Source organism: Apis dorsata, unplaced genomic scaffold, assembly GCF_000469605.1.
Source record: "Apis dorsata unplaced genomic scaffold, Apis dorsata 1.3 scaffold_74, whole genome shotgun sequence".
NCBI lineage: Eukaryota > Metazoa > Arthropoda > Insecta > Hymenoptera > Apidae > Apis > Apis dorsata.
This window is the reverse complement of record NW_006263372.1, coordinates 480781-490626: the sequence shown is the minus strand read 5'-3', so window position 1 is coordinate 490626 and position 9846 is coordinate 480781. Positions and strand designations below refer to the sequence as shown.

The 9846-nt window shown below is 25.4% G+C and overlaps 1 protein-coding gene and 2 long non-coding RNA genes across 8 annotated transcripts in view; 2 read left to right on the top strand and 1 right to left on the bottom strand.

The window, feature by feature from the left end:
- LOC102674777 (A disintegrin and metalloproteinase with thrombospondin motifs 8) overlaps nt 1–9846 on the bottom strand; it is a 66139-nt gene that overhangs the window by 24874 nt on the left and 31419 nt on the right. The window contains exon 1 of one of the 5 annotated variants that reach the window (XM_031508126.1): nt 601–649. The exons of the other annotated variants lie outside the window; for them this stretch is intronic. The gene's annotated coding sequence lies outside the window, so the exon portion shown is untranslated. Of the gene's footprint in view, nt 1–600; nt 650–9846 lie in introns of those variants that run through there. 5 annotated transcript variants of the gene reach the window in all.
- LOC102675354 overlaps nt 1–9846 on the top strand; it is a 44150-nt gene that overhangs the window by 15913 nt on the left and 18391 nt on the right. The gene's annotated exons all lie outside the window — the stretch shown is intronic.
- Nucleotides 4761–9846, top strand: part of LOC116184926 — a 6033-nt gene continuing 947 nt past the window's right edge. Inside the window, exons 1-2 of the long non-coding RNA XR_004149593.1 lie at nt 4761–5112; nt 8503–8710. This is a non-coding gene — a long non-coding RNA (uncharacterized LOC116184926). The remainder of the gene's footprint in view (nt 5113–8502; nt 8711–9846) is intronic.

Sequence of the window (9846 nt, the reverse complement as noted above, 5' to 3'; positions counted from 1 at the left end):
AAAAAAAAAAAAAAAAGAAGAAATTACCCTGTTTCGACCAGTCTGGTTATCGTAATAACCGGAAACTTCATTTACATTCAATGGAACATACTCAGAGTGATAAATATAATTCGAAACTATATATATTTTAACGTTACATACATACAATTTCGTATATTAGGTTATTCAAAAAGTTTGTAGCGTTTTTAATGGTCAAAATACAATATTCCATTGCATATTGTTAGTACTCGTTATACGTCTATTATTAACTAGGTGCCAATTTAGAAATTACTGACTATTTTCTTTCATCCATTCATTTCTTGAATATATCGAAGATGAAAGTAAAAAACAACAAGTGTGAATAAAATAGAGAGAAAGATTCCTTTTCTTACTTGCGATGCTATTGGAGATCCCAAAGGGGCTCGGGACAGATCGGAAAAATTCGGGTGAGCTCGGCTAATTCCTTCGAACTCGATTATTTGAAATACAATGAATATATTCGATATATTAATATTACAAATATTCGATATATCGAAAGCATACGTGTTATATATTGTTTTTCCCGCAAACTTTTTAATTTTAAAATTAAAAATGAAAATGAGAAAATGATAAAATATTTACCAATAGACAGCTTTCTATTTGTTCTTAAGTTTTACTCTTAGGAATATTACGTAATAGACAGGGAGCAGTGTCGTGTTAGTCACAATGACTTCGAGTCGCGATCTACGATCTTTTCTGGAGATATAATCGTGCATTATGTACTTTGCTACACGTAGATCGATATTTTACATAGTCGTGAGTTGGGAAAAATTGCAGTTTGTATTTCTTTTCTGAATTCTAGATAAATCCTGTTCTATTACACTGCAATCTATTATTTAGTTCTAGACATGATACTAGAAACCTGTTTCAAGTATTAGGGAATTTGAAAGTGTCCAATTTGTACGTTTGTATGTATTGAAATATTATTTATTAATAATAATATTATTATTACATTACGAACAATTAAATGGAAAAATAAAAAGTAGAAAAATGTAAGAATGGAAGACAAAAGAAAGCTTTTTATGAAAAAAATGCATACAATTAAAAAGTACAAGAAATAAAAATAAATAAAACAATAAATAATTGAATTATATTTAAACTATTATTGTTAATAGATAAGCTTAAATAAATAAACAAAGAATAATAAAATTCAAGTACAAAAAACAGAAATCAAATTAAACACAACAGCAATTATATATAATAATTAAGAAACTAATTTTCCTCATATTAAAACATTATGTTCAATTTCATAATTATGTGATCCAATGCTTTAGCACCATAAAATAAAAAATTTCGCATGATCCTATGAACGTTACGCTTTTATGAAGGTCGAACACTATCTCTCCAAGAGTATGTATAAAAATGGTATTTCCTATTGGAACAATGGCCGCTTTATTTTTGTCACTTCCCATGGATTTCACCTATTTGTCGACCAAAATTCTCATTTTCGTCTAAATAATTGAGTCATTGATGACTCGATTCATGAATCTAAATAGATGAAAGTGATCAAGGACGGAACAAAACGGAAAAAAGGAAGGATCCACTGAAATTAATGTCATTGATGATCGAGAGTATGCAAACTGGTTTTCGTTGAAAACGATCATGCGACATCGAAATGCTTTCATCCTCGGTAGCCTGCAAATTAAATGGTGCTTTTCCTGGTAATCATGGGCAATAATAATAGCAACACTTTCACTTGTATCTCTTGTAAACTTTTTGACTTGGGAACGTGTATTCCCGAGATTTTATCGGAATTCTCAGTACTTTTAATTGTTCACGTGGAAAAGTTTAATTACATTCCTGTTTCGGTCGTTTCAATGGTTTCCAAATAAAATTATTTTTCCGTTTTTGACGAGAAATATCGAAGTTATTTATCTTGATAAAACTTTGAACACGCAATGAAAAATACATAATATTAATAATGGATTCTAGGGAACTCTAGAAAAATCTAGGGAACTTAATATTTAAATACTTTAGGAAATAAAAGAGATTTTGTTTAATTTATTTTTTCTGATATTTTTTATAATATAAAAAGTAAAAAATTTAATTTTTGATAATTTGATTTACAAGAAAATTGTTTATATAAAAAAATTTTAAAAATGTTTTGTTTTAATTAATTTAAATAATAATGTGTGTATCTAAATAAAAGAAAAATCCAATTAAACTTAATTAATCGAGATAAATGAAACAAATGTATATATGTATGTAAAGTTGGTAATTTCAAATTTTTATATAGAATTTCATTGAGAAATTCATCATTATTCGTATTCAATTCTATAGTTTACTATTTAAAATCGAAAGTCATTCACATGGTCGACGTTGATCAAGATTATTGCATGATTTTCCTATGATACTATGTATTCACGTTACTTCTATTGTTACTATTCAATTAACGTCAAAATTGTAAGAAAGGAATATTAACATAATCTTAGTGATAAATAATTTTTTTCTATTTTTCTTTTTTTTATATAAATTGATGGTTTTTAAACATTTTAAAAATGTTTTCAATGAAGAACAGTAAATTGAAAGTTACATTATAGATTTTCTGCTGAATGCAATTGAGAATAAAATACGCCGTGAAAAAATTTTTCAAGGCGATTTAAATCGGTATATGATTAATTATTAAAAAATTAATTGGATTTTTATTATTATCAATTGGAAGTGATTGATTATTCTCATTGATCGTGGGAAGATGTTCTTTTCAACTTGATTTCTTCATTCATAAAAAAAGTGAATGAAAATTATAAAGATGATACATGAGACGTCAATTAATTTGTGAATACATTTATATGATTAAATTATATAAAGATGAAGATATGGCCTTTATTATATTTATTAACATTTTCTAACAATATTGATATTTATTTTTTAAATATTTTAATTCTAATTCCATTAACAAGAACTTTTATTTGATTTGAAATTTAAATTAATCTGATTTTAGGGAATTCTAGGATAGTCTAGGGGACTCTATCTTAAGAAATAAAAAGAATTCTATTTAACCTAATTTAAACTTGTAAGGAATTTTAATGCAGAAGTTTTCAATGCAAATATTTCACTTTGAATACAATGATTTATTATGAAATCTATGTTTTTTAAACGTATAATAAAATCCTGTCAGACAGTACCTGTGAAGATCAACCGATATGATATCACATGTAAGAGTTCGATGACAAAACTCTTTTAATTCCTGCGATCGTTAAACCATTCTTAATATTTATTATCGTTATCATGTTTATTATTATATCGTATTATATTCTTCTTTTTGAAATTGAAATTGAAATTGAAATCTCTTCGAAAAAAAAACAAAGATAAAAAAGAAAAAGAAAAAAAATAAAAATCAATTCTTTGTCATTCGTAGATGTCAACAAGAAGATTTCCATTTTTGTTTCATACAAATAAAATAAAAAATAATCTTTATAGCGCATTATGGAAGAGTCTTCTTCAAGATTTCTTGTTATTGAATGGATTCTGACGCAATTTTTCGAGAACTTGAATGAAACACCCCACAATGGTCATTTTTTTTCTTTTTCTTTCTTTTTGTTAAGAAAAAAAGATCAGGTTCTTGCGGAGATCATTGACAAAGATTTAGAGTTTCGTGCCAGTGAAAGAGTAATTGGGCTAATATTTCGAATTCATCGTGGATTTTGGATTAAAAGAACACATCTTAGTCTGTGTTTGTCTGTGAAAAAAATAAAAGATTAATTTGCAAAACAGGCAATTATCTACCATTTTCCCTTTAACTATGTTGTAAACCAGTAATGTATCCTCATTAATACAAATTCTTATTTTTGAAGAAGGATGATTTATCATTTATCATTCTTGTTTGTGAAAAATAATCTTATCAATCGTTAAAATCTTTTGCCAATTTTTAAAAATTTATATTAAATTTATATTAAAATTTTTAGAAGAAATTAAAAGATTTTTTAATAAAAATCTACAGAAATAATTTTAAAATTATTATCCAATAAAAAAAATTATAAAAAAGAAAAAAAAATAAAATGCTTCATTTTAATATTTTAAAAGAGAAATATTTCGTTTTTTATTTTTTTATACTTTTATAAATTTGCAAAATTCAATAATTAGCAATAACAAAATATTAAAAAAATATCGTTACTATAAAAAACAATTTTTTTAGGATAGCTAATAAACGTTGTAAATTTAGGAGGAATGCATGAAATATGAGAATCGTTGGGCCTGGTCAGATCCAGTTATGTTGATTTTACCAAACTTTAGTTATTGATTCCTGGAAACCGTGTACATTCACCGAAATAAAAGATTCACAAATTATTGCGAAATGAATTTTTTGCTAGTCTCGCAGACGGTTAATTAAAAATACGTATTCATTCATCAGAAAAGAAGAATGGCTATTGTCAAACCGATCTTATAGTTAACCATATCAGTCGAAGATATAAATTGAGAATATATTTCAAAAATAAACTCTATTAAGAAAAATTAAGAAAAATTAATATAATTTGATAAATGAATGATTTTCATTTATCAAATAATGCGACAAAATAAAGGAAAACAATAATTTTTCATTATTAAATGAAGATAATGAAAAGTAAATCAAAACTGTAAAATATTACATTGTCTAAAAAATTATTTATATCGATCTGAAACATTGAAACAAATATTTATACACAAAAATATTGTATTATTTTTGCTACTTTTGATACTTGTTAGGTTATGTCACGATTCTATATAAAAATAATTTTTTAATACAAATACAACTATACTATATACATTATTCAAAGACAGCTCAATCCCTATTTTTATTAAATCCTAATTTCATCACTTTATTTACCGTTGTGATTTATTTTATTATGCAATTTTATTAACGTAAATGACACGTCGTTCGTAGTTTCTGGTTCAACGTAGATCATCGTAACATTAATTGCAGTTTGTAAATGCCACCTAGTAGCGTTTTTAAGAAGTTACAGAGATGAACCGAAGTAAAGGGCAACTAGTTTTATCGCGTTCCGCAGTCAGGTTAAAATGGCAGAAAACGATCGGAGAATCGATTGCGAAAAATAATATCTCATAGAGTTATACATGTATTAAGATAGATTGGCAAATGGAATAAATATTATTATGGTACGTATTAAGAATCGTTTTACTTTCTTCTCATCTCAAATATGCCTGAATAGCAGGAAGCGATGGAAAGTTGTTGCGACGTCACCAGGCGAAACTTTAAAAGTGATTCACTGTATATTGCTCGTTCGGTTTATAGGTGTTTAGGAGCTTGGAAAGAATATTTGAGTGAAATTGTGGCGGGAAACGTGATAGTTGTGCGCACGAGAAATTTTGTTACTTTTACTTGAATATCAGTCGAAGACTTCATCGTGACGCGGAAATTGGAACGTGTTAGGTTAAGACTACGTAATTGTGATTGAAGCAAAGTTTAAATTTGACGATATTCTTACTATTGTCTCGCGAATAATTTCTAAAAATAGTAGTTAATCCACGAGTTGCAGGTTGTAGATTATAAGTTATAAACGTCACTTTTAAGCCAAATATGATAATCTAGTAATGAATTGACAAGTCAGAATTTGTAGGTTATAAATGTGCCTTATAATTTTAAGTCAAATTAACCAATATATATTCAGCAATCGTAATACAACTAACCCATGCAAAATAAATTTCTTTTATAATTTACAAAATTTTTCCTTTCAATATTTATTTAAATATCATCAAATGATAAAATATATACTATACAAAAATAATATTATAAATATATACTATAAAATTAAAGATTTCATTTGTAACAGTAATAGATTTATAGTTATATAAATATAAATGTACAAAAATCAATTGCTTGAACTTAAGGTTGCCCGATCACTTTCTTTACAGTTTGATTGCTCGTATCTAGGAGGAAGTAACGAGAAGCCGTTTCTTCCGGTTAGAAGACTGGTCGAGACGAATCGACTAGCAAGAGAGATCACAAAGTATGACCACAAGCTCTCTTATCTTAGAGCGTGTTGCAATTAAGTTGTTTATTTCATGGACACGTCTATATTATTTTTTTTTCATATTTCTATAAGCAATTACATTTATTAGAGTCAAAAGTAATTTCCGGATTTTCTGTGATTATTCAATTAAACAAATTATTGTGATCTGATTTTTTCATTTATATATGTATCACTTATATTTATTATACTTGTACTTTCTTTTTTGTATTTCTTATATTGTATATATATTATAAATATTGTAAATAAATATTATTACTACAAATTGTGCTTAATTATCTTATCTAATGGTTTTAGATAATTATCAAAATGTTAATTTATCAAAAAATTAAATTATTGTAACATTTGATAATTAATAATAATTATATATAATATAATAATAATATATAATAACAAAATTATGTGTAAAACTAAATAACGTGAATTCAATTTAAATTAGATCATCAATCATTGTTACTTTCGTTATAAGATTATTTATTGCAGATGAATTATCTTTATATATTTATCATCGTAATTGATGTTGTACTCGATCTTCAGAATTCGCACATTTCTCATATTAATTGAATGGTTTCTCGATTTCACATATAAAGAAAAAGTCTATGTATTTTTTCTGGTACCTATGATTTATTTCACACCTTTATACTGGTTAAATCGAATTCTAATTATTGAAACTTTGCATGTCAATTAGTGATATCTCGCAGAAAATTTCTCAATTCTGCGTTAACTTCTTTGTGTTAATTAATCAAGGATAATTGAATATTTGCAACAACATGTGAAATGTTAAAAATTATCAGACAAAATTATAAAAATTACGATAGCTGAAGAATATTTATTAGAAAAAATATTTATAATATTTATTATATTTATTAGAAAAAATTATTTTCGTTTTGAAATAAAACGAAATATTAAAAAGAAATATTAAAAAAATTCGATTAGAATTGAAAGTAACAATGAAAAATACAATAAAGAATGATTTATTTTTAAATTAAGTCGAAAATAAGTAGAATAAAATTTTTTTACATCGAGTCTCATTATTTGAGAAAATGTGCGAATATATGTGCTAATATTTGATCTTGAATTATGTACGAATTTTGAAATTCAATTTTCTCGAAAAAGAATCTTCAAATGAAAAAATATTATTCTATTTTTTAACTTATTTTTATACGAAGAATCAATTTCATTCATGTCTAAACACGATATGTTCTATTATTAAATTAATGTTCCAATTTAAATGCATTAATTTGATTAAAGGAAAATCTATAATCTATATTCTAAAATATAATATAAAAAATGTAATATAGTAGCAAGTTTCTGAAACAATAAAATTAATTTCCACTGACCTTTTATCTCGATTTACCGAGATAAATTAATTCCCATCCTTGATTTAGCCATGTATTCTTTTTAAATACATTCGTCTGTAAAACGAGATATATAGCTTCTTTATTGTGGACAACGATGTGAAATCGATGGTAATCGATCGAATGTGAAAAACAAAAAATTAATTATCATCAACCTTGAAAGAAGCGCATTATTATTAAATTGGAATTATTTCTTGCTCGATGGATAAGAGAAGATTCGAGTTAATTTGTTACTCAGAAAATTGAAAAACGGAAATATTATTCTAAAATTTCTATTTTTAAGATAAAAATAAAAACTGGTGTTGCCCATTTAACTTCCAAAAAAAAAAAAAAAAATAATCTTGGAGAATAATAGTTATTAATTGTAAATTTTTTATTGTATTTGTTCTTAAAAAATTATTATTAAAGGAATAAAAATTTATTCCTTCTCGATCAAACTTGCTTTTCAATTTGATTTATATATTTGAGTTTATATAGTATAAGCTAATCTATCATTGTCTAACTTATAATTAAGAGATATCTGATCTAAACTAAATAAAATAAAAAATTTTTTTCATCTCCTGAATACTAACTTTTCTGCAAATGTAATTTTTCTTCTGAATATTCAATCTGAATGAGAAATGATACTATTTAGTGTCGTGAAATTTTTGTTTATCGATTAATTTTGAGTCAGCATTTAGAATTTTGTCTCAAGTTACATCAAGATTTAGACATCATAGAATCTTGTTACATCTAAGATTTCACGATGTTTTACTGTTAATTGATACATGTTCATCAATTACTTCATAATTGTAAATTATTACGAAATTCATTAATTAAAAATATTTCTTTTCTGGTTATATCAAACAATTAGTAATAATTAATCAAATGTTTTTCATCATATTTCTTTTATATAATTTTCAATTATCAATTTTTTAATTAATTATCAAAATCAAGATTCCATATTTTTCTATATTTTTATTTCTAAGTTTTTATCTTTCAAGTAATTTTATATAAACATAAACACTTCTATTAATATTCATTGTGTAACTCAAAGATCATGCTCAAAGACTACAAAAACTTAATTCTTCATTTTATCTTAGATTAACAAATACACTGTCATCTCAAGTTGCACCACCATTTTGTTTTCCAATAAAGATTCAATCTTGTCTATGAGACAGGAGGCGAAAAACATCATCTACCTGTCATTAATTCTGTTCCTATTTGGCGTGCCTCATGGGCAGTTTGTGCGAACAAGGTGATACGGTTCATTCGGTGTTAATGTACTCGACTTTCTCTCTCATATGTCAGTCGGTACGCGGTCACGAGTAGTCATTCCAAACCCATGGTCATCCTTCGAGGACACAACCAATATATCTTCTGTTTGCGGTACGTCAAGTGTGATCACTTTACTTTCGTTCACAACAATTATTCATCATAACCTCACAGCTTGCAAATATTTACTATAATGTTCCTTTTATCACTACTACTAGTATTTTGTTATTTCTATGATTCTTGCTATCCTATATTTAGTTGATATATATTTTTACACATTTTTTTATAAATTTTTTATAAATGCAATCTAATTAAGAATTATTAAAATATTAGTAATAAAGTAGTGATAAATACAGGCAATTTTATATTATTTTTAATTATTCGTTTATTTATATATTTAACTATTAAGACAATGATAGTTAAAAGAATTATTTATCCAATTTCAATTCAATTTTCTAATTAAGTATTTACATCAATAATCACAAAAATATATATTTTACAGAGTTATCCAACAGTTTAATATTTCATTTAAAATCTCTCTTGCATTTTTATCCTTATAAATTTTTGAAAAAATACAGACAGTAGAGAAAACTTTAAACTCAAACTTGTTAAAATAAGTTGTTGAACGAAACTTGACACTGATCTCTTATTTTTGACCCAGACTGTAATAAAGCAAGCATTATTATGACGGTCGAGATCACTAAATTAGAGAATGATAGCTAGTTAAAGACGAAGAAGAAATGAGAGCTCGAGCATTTAAAAAAATTTATTATATATGCTTCAGCAATGAAATTATTCGCTTCATTGAATTCAAGTCCAAGGGAAGTTCTCAATAATTAAGTTGATTTCCAAATGGGTTCTACATTTTAAAATATTTTACTTGGAATATAATCTCAAGACAAAATAAGTTCATTATTTTTTTCAATTTATAATTTTATCAGTATATAATACCTTTATTACAACGTAAATGCATTTAGTTTCGAAAGTAGATAAAGAGGATGAAGGAATCGATCTATGTATTTGTCACGAAGACATTAAATGTACGAATTTATTATTCATAATATAAATTGAAAATGTAAATTTAAGTTGTCTTGTTTTTGATAATTTTTTTTTTTTTGTACAATATCTTTTTTCCGCTTATCTCATTGACGTTTATGATGTTTAAATATTAATAATGAGGCATACATAACCTTGATCGTGACTTACGGCAAAATGAGCATTTTTCGAATCGATTTTACTATTACTTAATA